At 45.0% G+C, this 13,189-nt stretch overlaps 1 protein-coding gene across 4 annotated transcripts in view; it reads left to right on the top strand.

The window, feature by feature from the left end:
• NEDD4L (NEDD4 like E3 ubiquitin protein ligase) overlaps window positions 1-13,189 on the top strand; it is a 340,623-nt gene that overhangs the window by 87,240 nt on the left and 240,194 nt on the right. The window contains exon 1 of one of the 4 annotated variants that reach the window (XM_070512965.1): window positions 3,203-3,289. The exons of the other annotated variants lie outside the window; for them this stretch is intronic. The gene's annotated coding sequence lies outside the window, so the exon portion shown is untranslated. Of the gene's footprint in view, window positions 1-3,202; window positions 3,290-13,189 lie in introns of those variants that run through there. 4 annotated transcript variants of the gene reach the window in all.

Raw genomic sequence — 13,189 nt, 5'->3', positions numbered from 1 at the left:
CTTCCTCTGTTTTATATGTGTGTTGCCACCACAGCATGGCTGACAAGTGGTGTAGGTCCACACCCGGGATCTGAACCCACAAAATCCAGCCGCTGAAGCAGAGCATGCTGAACTTAACCACTACACAGCAGGCCAGCCCCTGAGTTAACTTTTAAGTTAACCTCAGCTCTTACTAGCTGGTGGGTCTGTTGATCTCAGAAAGGTGAGCTGGAGAGGCCTGCGGGTAGAGGAGGGCGTACTGAGGTCAGGGTTTTCAGAGATGGAGCAGCTCCTAGTGATGGTCAAGTCCAGCATGAGTGTGGGTGGTGAGGTAGAATTGGGTGGAGATGCTTGGGTTCAGGAGGCTGTTTATGAACCAAAGGTGCCCCATAGGCATGGGCCCTGATGTCATTTAGGATAATGCAGGATTGGGGCCGTAGAGGAGGATGGTGACCCAGGTTCCAATGTCACTTTTGAAGAGAGGATGGGGTACAGGGGTGTTGAATGACTGACAAGGTGCCTGTGGATGAAATGCTAGGAGGGCTCTTCATGACAAGCAGAGGAGCAGGGGTTTGGAGGCCGTGGTGGAAAGCTCCAGTGTAGGAGTCAGCCCTGGGCTGTGAAGTGTGGGAGAACTCCTGGCCTGCCCCAGCCTGTCCTCTGTGCAGAGCCAAGCTTCGGGTGTGACAAAGAAGTAGGGAGACCATTTTGGAAAAAGAAGGTGAAGAGGGTCCCGATGGGCTTGGTGCAGAGGCTGGGGAAAGGCGAGGAGTGGCACGAGGTTGCTGCAGCCACGCGCGGCCCCAGACTTCTGAGGCAGTGACGGCCCTGTGCTTGGTTTAATGTTACCGAAATTTCGCTGTCTTGAAATTCTTAATTTTTGAACAAAAGGCCCACATTTTCATTTTGCACTGGCTCCCACAAATTGTGTAGCCATCCTGAGAGGACATGCAGAGCAGATGTGGGTGGGAGAACTGACCGAACGTGGGAGTGCTTGGAGGCAGGGGCCCGGGAGGACCCCTGGGGGAGGCAGGGATTAGCCGTCTCAGGACTCCACGTGGAGCCCCGCTCAGAGGTGTTGGGTGCCGGTGTGAGCTTTGGCTGGTGCTGGAGGCCCGGGACTGGCAGGTTCCTCTTGGTTAGAAATAGGGTGTTCAGCAGGGTGATTGATGGCCTTGATGCTGTGTGTGTGTGTGTCGCTATGTGCCTGTGTGTGTTTTGGTAACTTTTTTTGGAAATTATTTCAAACTTAGAAAAAGGTTGCGAAAATGTGGTTGCAGTGGTTTTGGTGCTAGAGCAGAATTTCGCTAGGGCGGCCCTGTTGACAGTTGAGCTGGATGGTAACTTGTTGCTGGAGGCCCACTTGTGCGTTGTGTCTGCTGCATCCCTGGCCTCTGTCCAGTAGGTATCACTAGCACCTCCTCCTGTTGTGACAATTAAAGATGTCACTACACATTGCCAAATGTCCCTTTTATAATGGAGTCACCCCGCAGTTGAGAAGCACTGTACTAGAAAAACCTGAGTTTCTGTCTAGCTTCTGCCTCTGGCAGCCACTCGATCTTGGGCGGGTTACGGCTCTCCCTCCCTAAACTTCAGTGCTCCTGTCGGTGAATTATGATGGCTATTAATACCAGTGTTCTGAATGTGCTTATTTTTGCGTAAACAGCATCGTGTTAAAAATTTTTTATTTTTCCTAACTTAAGGGGAGATTGGCCAATATTTCAAATGTGTATTTGCTAATTACAGATTGTGGGGTTGTTCTTTATGCCCCTTGTCCTGTTTGTTTATTCGTTCTCTCTCACTTGGGCTTTTGAATGTCCTCTTAATGCACATGGCCTCTCTTTGCTACCCCTCATCTTCTCTGCCAGCAAATCTTCTCCATCCTGCTGGGCCCACCTCACCTGCCAGGTCTCTCTGTCCACAGGGCGGGGCTGCTGTCCTCGGGCCCTGCATTGTAGAAGGAGCCAGGCTGAGAATGTGGTTTGTCGGTCAAGCTGTGTGTCCCCGGGGAAGGACACAGGACCCAAGGGGGGTCACCCTTTTTCTCCCCTGGAATCACCCACCTGAGGACTGTTTGGACTGATGTTGCGTCTTATACTGTTGTCTTGCTGAATTACTTGGTCACTTAGCTCCTGTTTTCTCTTTCCAGCTCTGTTAGTTTGCTTGGGCTGCCGTAACAAAATACCATAGATTGGCTTAAAAAGTAGAAATTTATTCCTCGCAGTTCTGGAGGCTAGAAGTTCAAGATGAAGTTGCCAGCAGGGTTGTTTCTTGAGGCCTCTCTCCTTGGCTTGCTGATGTCTGTCTGCTCCCTTTGTCTACTCATGTGGTGTCGGTCTATGTCCAGATTTCCTCTTATAAGGACACCAGTCCTGGTCTCTCTCTCTTTATGTCCAAATTTCCTCTTATAAGGATACTAGTCAGATTGGATTAAGACAACCCTGCTGGCCTCATTTTAATGTAACCACCTCTTTAAAGGCCTTATCTCCAAATACAGTCACATTTTGAGATGCAGGGAGTAAGGCCTTCAACATATGGATTTGAAAGAGGACGCACAATTCAGCCTATAACACTGACTTTATTTTACACTTTTTGTGGAAAAAACCAAACTGTAGTGGATTATTAGGTCTTTCTTAGAAGAAAGATGAATCCATGTTTTTGATATTTTAAGATTTTATTATTTGATTGCTCTAAGAAGTTGGTAAGAATTTAGATGTCCCTTGACTACATGATACACTAGTAAGGGCCTCCACGTACAAGGAGCCTAATAATGTATTTGTCTTGAGTGAAACTGCAGATTCCTTCTGAGAAACCTACAGCCAACTGCATCTTGCATGAGCCCAAAGCAGCAGAAGAGGAAGCAGTGTGCACAGGGAAAAGATGAACTGTTGAAGGGTTAAGACAGGGCGTACCTCCAAACATTGACTGAAGGTGGAGGGACGCTGACAAGTGGCGCAGCCTTATGTGGAGCCCCATATAAGGTAGGGTCTAACTGCGGAGGTAACTGCAGGGTTCTGAGAAGCTGAAGAGTGGTGTCCAGGTGGCAGGTTCCTTAGGCAGCAAAGATGTGAAGTGAGACGGCTTTTCCAGAGAGGAGCACACCTGGGCTGCACTTTCGTGGGGGTCCAGTTAAAGTTGGTCCTCTCTCCCCTTGGCACCTGGAAGTGGAAAGTTACCCGTGGCAGCAGCCAAGACCTCCGCGTTGTCTTCAGAACTGCTCATGCGCTTGAGTTTTCCGGCTTTATCTCACCCTTCATGTTTAGTGTCTTCTAACTGAGACAGCCTGCGTGTAAGGAATTAATGCCGCCTGGTAAGACTTTTCTTGGTGGGGGAGGAGGTTTTACCTTCCTGGGGCATTTAAAACTACTAATTCATCCACAGTCATAGTAGTTTTTATGTTATCTCAAGATTCTTGAGCTAGTAATTCATCTCTAACATAGTTGACCTAGTTTTCTTCTTTCTGGAAAGATTTTGTTTAGACCTTGGGCTTGTGAACTTTTCTCTAGGAACGAGTCTAAATGGGCCTGATTAGTTTTCTTCAATGGAGATGTTGCTTTGGGGAAAAAAATTTAAGGAAATGAATGGATTTAAAATGTAAGGAAAGTTGTGAATTTTTCTTAAAGGGAAAAGAAATGGGCATCTGCGAATATTTGTTTATAAATTGTACAGTGAGAGATGAAGCTTTACTGGGAATAGTAATTTATTTCTGTGCAGTTTATTGGAGTAAGGCCTTTTCTAGTATTGGATATTGAGTAGAATTGTTATTTTTTGGAAGTAAGGAGGATTTTCTTTTAGGTTTTGTTATGTTTCATTGTTTGCCTGTTGAAAGAATTTGATAAAGATTTAAATGTAAATAGCTGAATAACAGCATTCTGTGCGAAGGGATGCAGCCTTTTGGTTCTGGAATCACTGCATTCATTTACCTGCTGTTTACCCTGCCTGCCAGTGCCAGGGACCTTTGTGTTTTTGATAAATTTTAACTACTGGTTAGAAACCTTTGTTTCTGGTGCTTAAAAGGAGAAAATTAAAAGCCTCAATTATTTGGGCTGACAAAATGCATTTTAGATCTGAGCTAGATTGCTTTGAATATTTACTTAGGAGTAGAGGAGGAGGGCCGGGACCCCTCTTGCAGAAAGAGGGGTATGAGGTGCTCCTTCAGGTATCCGGCCCCTTTGTGAGCTGGCTGGCTGTACCTGCTGGCTGTCACTGCATGGTGGCCGGGCTGGCAGACACCAAGGCCAGGGCACTGTTTTCCATACTGGGGGGCCTTGGTTCCGTGGGAGTGGTGGTCACTCTGATCTTGCCTCGCTCCCCTCCCGTGCCCCAGGGAAGACAGTATGACTCCCTCACTCCCGCAACTACAAAAGGACTTTGAACTTTGTTGGGGAGTTCAGGCCACACCCCCAGCCAGACTGAGGGAATGGAATGTAATCTACTTTTTAAAAACCCCTTCAGGGGATTTCATAAGTTCCCTGAGTGTCATTTTCTGGTGACTAACAGCCTTGAGTTTTTGGAGTCATTCCGGTGCCAAATGTGCATTCCTTACCTGCTCTCCTGAGACGATTCCTAAAATCATGCCTGTAGGGACAGACAGCCGCAGCGGGGGTGGAGGGAAAGACACTGCTGCTTCTCCCTGGAGAAACTGTTGGAGGACTGCTCTCCATGTTTCCTGTCTGCCTTGTCCACCTTCTTTCCTTTTCCTGTTCTTTCTCCTCAGTTTGTCCAGGCTCCATGACTCTCACTCCATTTATACTGATGTTTCCTGCCTCATGGTTTGTTTGCTTCAGGAGGTCAAGGATGAGTTGTAGTTATTCAGAATTTAAATTTCTGGTGTGTAGTCGGTGCTCAAGAATAGTTGCTAAATATGAGGGTCCAGAACCAGTGTGAAAATACAGAAATCCCCATAGCATGGTAATTTACAGGATGGTTGTGAAGATAAGGCTGTAGACTGGTCACTGGTGTGTGGGAGTGTGTGTGTGTACGTAGGAGGGGCAGCCTGAACAAAGCTTGCTGCTGTCTTAAGGAGTATTGGACATGAAGGGTCAAGTGTTAATAGTCATTTAATTGACTGGATTTTGAAAGAATCTGGGATTAGAGAACAAAGAGGGGGCTGTGTAAGAGAGTGGAGTGGGGAGCAGTGCTCAAGGGAGAGCCATAGTCTGGTGGTGACCAGGACTGCCTGAGTCTTTGTGAGTTCGTGCAGGAAGAGAATGAGAATACTGCGGTAGGCAGAGGCGATGATTCGAATATACTCATAGATACTTGATGAAATTGAGTGTCAAATAATCTATACCATGGGATAGAAAGAATCAGTGAGATTGAGTAAATATTGGGTGACATAAAGAATCTGTTGTGGCATAAAGTGGTTCTTACTCCCCATGAAAACAATTTAATTTGTTATTATGAAAAGTATAATACATGCTCTTTGGAAAAATAAGAAAAGATAAATGGAACAATAGCAACTCAGACATGATAGAACTGTACTCAAAGTGGAAACATCCCCTCCTCCCGCCACCCTAGAGGAGCCTTCACTAATGTTTGGTATGTTTTTCCCCACAGGGTAATTCTTGATAAGAGTCCTTGGGAAGCCCCAAGGCTTTGGAACCGAGGAGTGAGATGAACACTGAGGAGCTGTTCAGTTTTTGGTGTAGATCTCAGTCTTCCCAGGAGAGGGGGGTCGGGGGGAGAGAAGGAGAGAGAGTAATTCCGGACTGGGATGCCGGGAGGATAGGGGTTCAGGGTAGAGATGCAGACCTGGGAGGGCCCTGCATTTAGATTTCGTTGGCTCCTCTAGCATGTTTCCATCCAGATTTTCCCTGGGAAGAGGGGGACTTGTGAACACAGATTGCCAGACTCCAGCCCCGGAGATTCTGATTCTGGAACTCTGGGGTGGGGCCTGAGAATTTGCATTTCCACTAAGTTGCCAGGTGACGCTAGTGCTGCTAGTTGAGGGACTATTTAACGCTTTGAGGATGACTGTTCTACCCATCAAGACATCCAGAAAAACTGGTGCTCCGAGACGATGCTCCGTGCTGCTCCTGTGGTTTCTTAGCACATCTTCCTGCATAGAGTCTTGCAGGGAACCAGCACCCGTGCAGTGTGGCAATGCAGAATTGCAGGACAGGTACCAACCTTCAACCACTGTGGACAGCCACTTGCAGGTTGGCTGACGCTCTTCCGGTGACCTCAGAGTTTTGAGGGGAGGGGAGGTAAAATGAGCAGGTCCAGGTTGTGGAAGGAGTCTGGTTCCAGTGCCTCTTTGGGACTTGGTCCCAAGCTGAATCACGCAGACTTGCTGGTGGAATGGTTGTATCATTGGCTTCATCATCCTGTGGATGAATCGTTGGTCCCTGACTTTCCATAGCCTCTCATTTGATGTTTAAAAAAAGTCACCTTCATAAATGTAACAGCCTCTTTATAGACGGACCTGAAGAATAGCAGGGGCTTTGTAAACGCTGCAAAATGTGTCCCAGGGCCTGTAGTTGGGAAGAGGTTGACATCTGTCTCTCCTAGGGTGCGCGTTGGAAGATTCAAAGAAGCAAGCCGGTAAACTTCATTAAACATTGACAGTCAAAACCAAGGACAAAGCGCTTGGCCTTAAGATTAAACATTAATTTCAAATTATAGAAAGAAATAGCATCGAATAGATGTTGATTAATAAAAGAAAAATGAATAACGTATTTGATAGGAAACCCTTAAAAATAAAGTAAAAAATGGACATGTGGTGTGGGCCTTAGAAAAGGCCATGAACCCAAGAAAAGTTCTCTAAAAGGAAAACTTGACCCAGGCAGTCCTCGATTTACACGACTCTGTGGTGATTGAGCTCGTGCATGTTTGCTAGACCATATGGAGCCTTCTGCTGATGGAGCCTTCTGCTGCTCGCGGCTGAGAACTTGCAAGGGGCCGAATAAGGTGTTAGTCACAGCTCCTTTTAGCACCTGTGGAGTCCCAACCAGCAGCTGGAACCAGGAAGCTGCAGACAGTTTCCCAAGTGCTCCGAAGCTGGTGCCAGGGCAAGATCGGGCAAGCCTAAATATTATTCACAATATCCAGTTATTCATCAGATATTTATGGGGGCCTCCTAGGTTTCAGGCAGTGTGCTGAAATGGGAAAAGTGTGGCTGCCTAGGTAGGTAGAAAAATGAAGGGAGTACATTGTTTTGGAATTTCTCCCTTCCTATATTGTGTGCAATCCATATTATGACAATTCAAAAGTAATCAAACTTCATAAAATATTACTGTGAAAGGCATAAATATTTTAAAATGTATTTCAGATGGTGTTTCAGAGAACTAGCACACTGACAATCTAGCATCCTGCAGGTGCCTTAAAAAAGAATACCTTGACATCCTTGTTTTTTCGGTCCTCTGAAAGCGTTCTGTTGGAAGTAACACAACATTTGTAATTTTATTTCTGGTCTATCTTAGTTATACACCTCTTTGAAGCAGTACACACCCAGCTGGTGACTGAGATTATTCTGCAGTGTGAAGAAGAACTGGAAAACTTGACTTGAGTTTTAAGTTGAAAAACAAAAAAGGTTAATACTGAGATGAACTCCTTTAGTCTTATATATTTCTATGAGGAAACCGAAAAAAAAAATCAACAAATTTTTATTTTGCTTTTTTAAAAATGTCGTAATTCAAAACACAAGGCAAAATTCCCATAAGCTAGGAAATAGAATTTTTCCGAGTCGCTGTCTTGTTAATGAGTTGTTCATATGAGTTATGTCTTTGTAATAAAATGGCATTGCTGGATAATGAGGCTCAGCTGAAATGTTAAATCCGATAACACACGGTTGCACATTTTAAGGAAGCAGAGCTACGGAAGCAGTGTTTCTGCCCAACGTGAGATCAATACATCTAGCTTACTTGTCTCCTTTTAAATGTGAAGCCAGTGTCCATGAAGGTGTGGTCTCAGGTGCACTGATACCTGGTAGATTTTTAGAGATGAGCATCACTCACTGTGTGCTGCTGGTATTCAGCCATAGAAATGCTAGAATGTGAGCGAGGAATTAGGGAGTGGTTCAAAATAAGGGGTTGCTTTGTGGGTCTCTGGCCATGACAAGTCCTGTTATTCTTGTCACCCCCAGTATCTGCTGTCCTGTGGTTGACATCTGCAGCTCTCTTAGGTTTGTGGCACTGGGAGGCATGGCTTCTTGAATTTTCTCATGGGACAGCTCAATTCTGTTTGCTGCTTTTCCCTTGGCAAAGTTTGTCTTCACTCTCATCCCAGCTGGTGATTTTGCTTTTCTGTGTTGTTTCAGTTTAGCTTTTGTGCGGCATTCAAGCTGACTTCAGCCACCCCTTGGGCTAGCGACCTCTTGCACTTTCTTACAGAGTCCTTCTCTTAAAGTCATCTCTAGAAGGATTCTGATGACCAGCCCGTTGTGGAAGAAATTTTGCTGTTCTTTATAACAGGAATTTTAAACATCCTGTCTAGAGCCAGCTAGCCACCATAAATCCTTTCTGGAATAAGATGTGGAAGAAGATTAACAAACAGACCAAAAGAAAATACTGTTTACAGATGCTCTTATTTCATTTCTATTGGTTATTTCATTCATGATATTTTGAAACTGGCTTACGAGTAAGGAAGCATTCTGATTTGTGAATAATCTTTTGTGTTTGAGGTGGATGGGGATTGTCATTATTGTTCCCGTGTTGTCTTAGAGAAGTTACATATGTACATATTGAAAATGTCATGTGCTCTTGGAGAAATCACCTTAGACTGAGCTGTTGGCTCCTCATGTGTGGGTCTTCTAAAATCACATCTCAGACCTGGGAAGGGACATCGAGGACCATCTGGCTCGTTTTCCTCCCCCTGGTGATAGTTCTGTAGGTGATAGGCCTTTCCTCTCCTTCCGGTGCCAGCCGGCCAGCTGTCCACCTCAGGCGGCCACCTGGCCACCTGGCCACCCAAGGAGGCCACCTTCTCCGTGTTTGACCAGAACCTTGTTTGAGAACAACCAGAAGTTCCTTCCCATCAATAAGACGCATTTGCCTTCCTACAGCTCTTTACTCCCTGGCTTGGGGTTTACCTTCTGCAGCCCATAACATAAAATGACTTGGCTTCTGCCACCCCACCCCACTTCCTGCAGAAAGAATCGTCTGTTTTTTTTTTTTTAAACCAGGTTAAACATTCCTAAGTCTTCATGTGAAATTTGTTTGTTTATTAGCTATCCTGGCTACTTAAAAACAACTTTTTTGAGTTGTTACTATATTTAAATAGTTTTGAACTAAAAGTGTAAAGGAGGCTCTGCAGTGAGAGCTCTCAGTCTGTGTCTGTCTTGCACACCTGTCTCTAGCCAACTAGTTCCTGTCCTCAGAGCCAGCCAGTTGTGCCAGTTTCTTGTGTCTTTATAGAGTTTGCTTTACGTACATGCAAACAGATATTTGTGTGTGTATACACACACACTTCCTTTTTTTAATGTAAATGTTAGTGTACTCTACAAAATGTTCTCCACCTAGCCTTCTCATTGTGACAGTACGTATTGAATTTTCAAACCTGTACACAGAGAGCATCCTCATTCTTTCTCATGGTTGCTTAGTGTTTTATGGATTCTTACTGACTTAAACAAAGCAAAACAACCACCACCCTCCTCCTAAGTCATCCCGTTTGGGTTTGAACATAATGCTGGCCCAGGGCACAGTATGATGACCTTCCCTGCTCTGGACTTTGAATAACGCACGTGGTTTACACTGTCATAGCCTTGAGTCATCCTGAGCTTGAGATAAAATACAACTCCCAAGATATCGCCCCCTACTTTTGATGCTCTTTCATGCTGTTTCTTCCATCCTGCCCCTTCTGCGTTGGCTCAGGCAGCTAAGTACACACAACACTATAAAACTCCATCCTGTGAGATTTGGCCCGTCACCCATTCTGATGAAATCTTTTTGGATTCTGATCCAGTCATCTGACATTTTATCCAGTTGTGTATGTCAGCTACAAATTGGATTAGCCTGCCATCCATATCCTGATCCAAAATGTCCTGGCTTACGGTGTTCGCCATGATGGAGCTAATAATAGAGCCCCATGACACAACCTCCTGAGGCCTCCCTGGAGGTTTCTAATGATTATATTTTGGATAAGAGTTGGCAACTGGGTAAAACTAAGTCACTGCTAACTTTAGTATCAGTGAGCCTTCATGTCATCATCTTGTCTAGAAGAACACAGCGTGGTTTGGGCAAAGGCTAGCCAAAGTCTGTGTCCACTACATATGTAGCAGAATAGCCCTGGAATTATTAACCTTATCAAAAAAGGAAGTAAGTTTGCATGTCTTATTCTTAACAAACCTCAGCTATGGATTGTTTTTCTTTTCTAAATGCTTGTAAAATATTTAGTAATTTACCCTAGAACTTTGGATTGGTGGCATTTATTCACTCAGTCATTCACTGCCCCTGAAACATTTGGGTGCCCAGCTCTTTCCTAAAGTCTAGGAAAACAGTCTAAGCAAACTAGGAGATTGCTTTGTGGCTCTTGGGCCTTGAGCAGTTGCACGTGGCCCATTTTTCTTGTTGCTCCCTGTGATCTGCTGTTTAGCCCCTGCCCTACATGGCTAATTTAAAAAGCAATGACAATAAAGGCTGAGAGGAGAAATAGAGGGTACCGTGGGAGGTTATTGTAGGAGGACTAAACTAGTCTGGGAGCCCTGGAAAGACATTGTCAGAAAACGTGACGTTTAAGCTGACACCTAAAGGACAAGCAGGAGATCTGAGCAAAAATAGCTAATTGGTGGTTCTGGCAAAGGGAAGACCTACCATAAACCCAGTCTGTGTAATTTTATATTAGGATTCATAGCTTCTTTTCTTTCAGAGTTGGGACTTTTGCCCATCTCTGCTGTCTGCTTCCTCTGACGTGCCTGGCCGGTTCTCTCGGCCATTGCGGGCTGGGGCTTAGTCGAGCCGGGCGCAGAGCCTGGCTGTCCCCAGCACCATCCCAGTTCTCTATTTTGGGGTCTTGGTTCTCCTTGTTGTCTTCCTCTACTTCCTTCTAGTGTAGTCAACAGTGGATGGTTATTTTACAAAATCTTCACTCCTCTCCAGGAATTAGAAATAGTCATCTTCTGAGGATTAAGCTGGTAGCAAATAAGGTATTTGTGGGAGCAAACCAAGAAATTAGCTGTGAATATGTGGCTGAAGCGTTTGGGAATATCCACAGTTCCAACCGGGGTGACTTGGGCGCCGTCTCTGGGAGGCAGCGTTGGAATTTGGTTGCAATCTGTGAAGGGGAAGCCTTGGTGTCTGTGTTGCACTGTCCAGACAGAGCCTGGGAATGGAAAGGGGTGAGGCGGTCTGGAGTGCAGGAAGTAGAAGCCTAGAAAGGTTGCTTTTTGGTGCTTCCCTTTGAAGGCCTGTCCAGGGCCCCGTAGCTCAAGCACATGGGGAGCAGTGGTGGTCTCCCTGTTGTGAAGATGGGCAGGGCATGAGTGTGGATAACCGAACTAAGCTCTTCGTCTGAGTACACGCTCACCATGCAGCCTTCCAATTAATTATAATTTGTATTCAACTTGCCTACAGAGTAAAGGTGCCAGTTATTGGTCCTCAGCCTTTAGATCCATGCCACAGGCCATTTTCTCATTGTAAAATCTAAGACTTGACCCTGGAATGGGTTTCCTACTAGCTTTGTTCATGTATATATTCTCCAAGATGCTGGGAGCCCTTGGCACACTGACATGAGTCACGCTTCTGACCCTACTGATGAGATTCAGATCTGGGACTACAGAATTCCCCTCGGGGAATGTCTTCTTGAGGGCCTGGCAGCCCCTCCCTCCCTCCTGAAACCTGGACCTCTTCTAGTTCCTTCTAGTCAAACTACACATTCCACTCAGAAACCCAGGCTTCACTTTATTGTGAGAGGCCAGAGTTATGACTACCATGAAAAATAAAGAGTTTTAAATCTTGAGCTATGATTTTTGGTTTTCAACAAAGTGCCATTGTTTATTAAGATCATTTTTAGAACTATAAACACAGATAATTCTTGTCTTGGTGATCTTGGAGGAATTTAAAAATGTTTCCTGTCTTATGAATAAGGGTTTGGAACAAAAGAACCATTGAAAAATGGATTCTTTGAAGACTTTTTACATGGAGTTTAACCAACTCTTCTGGTAAAAAGAGTTTTTAATTAGTGGAAGAGAGTGACTATGTCCTTTAAGCTGGAACTCTTGCCAGCTTATTCATTTCATGGACACTGTTCATTGGCCTGTCGTCTCGTCTTCCCATAATCACTGAGTTACTGTAGATTTTTGGCATTCAGAAATTTAACATTTCTAAATGAGAGCTGCTCTAAAAATCTATCCACTCGTGGAAGAATTTGCATTCTTGCTGAAGTGGACATTTGAGTCATGTTAGATGTGAGTCTCAAGGGGATGTGCATGTCCCTTAGCATATGACTGAGCCTAGCCACTATCCACTGCTAACTCCTCAACCTATCACTAACCCCTAAGCCCACCTGCTCCCCCATCTCTTCTTCAGGGATGTATTTTATGGGCGAAATGATGTGCGATAGGGATATCTACAAAGAACTTGGGGTAGCCACCTGGAATGCTCTATTCAAAAGTCAGAAACAAAGGCATCTAATGTCACTGAAAGACAGACATGTAATGCTAGTACTTAGAAGGCATGGGTCAAAGCAATATTTAGTTGTAGGGATGGGCTAGAAAGTAGGAGAGAAGCCTGAGAGATTTCTGTGCAAGCTGTGCAGAATTGGCGTTAGAATTGACAGGAATCATGTGGGTGCTTCAATGCGATTCTGTTGAACTTTATCTCCTTGGCAATCTTGCCTTTCTGGAGCAGGTGGATGTGGTTGTGGCCGATGTAATTGTTTCTCCCGTTGTCTTCAGTTCACCTTCTGGGCCTGGTCTGTCTTCACTCCACAAGGCTCCCTCTAGGTAGTTTTCTAGGTGATCAGCCACTCCCATTCCTTCTGCTGTTCTATCTGATTTCAGTTGCCTTTTTCTACCAGTCCTTCCCCTCTGAATATTTGCCAGTATGTCGGTAATTCTCCTAAAGGGACCAAGAGCTCCTGTTGGGATTTTACCTCTTTTTCTTGCTTCCTGAATACTTTTTCTGTGAGTACTATGCAAAATTTAGCAACCTTGTTAGGACACTCGCCTGTACTGGCCTTAGCAGCTAAAATTCCCCGGTCACACACTCTATGAAGCTACGATCACTGCTATCGCTCTATTTGTGTAATGAGTTTTAAAGTGTCTTGATGCAGG

Source organism: Equus asinus, chromosome 7, assembly GCF_041296235.1.
Source record: "Equus asinus isolate D_3611 breed Donkey chromosome 7, EquAss-T2T_v2, whole genome shotgun sequence".
NCBI lineage: Eukaryota > Metazoa > Chordata > Mammalia > Perissodactyla > Equidae > Equus > Equus asinus.
The sequence above is the reverse complement of the archived record's forward strand: the minus strand, read 5'-3'. Positions and strand labels throughout refer to the sequence as shown.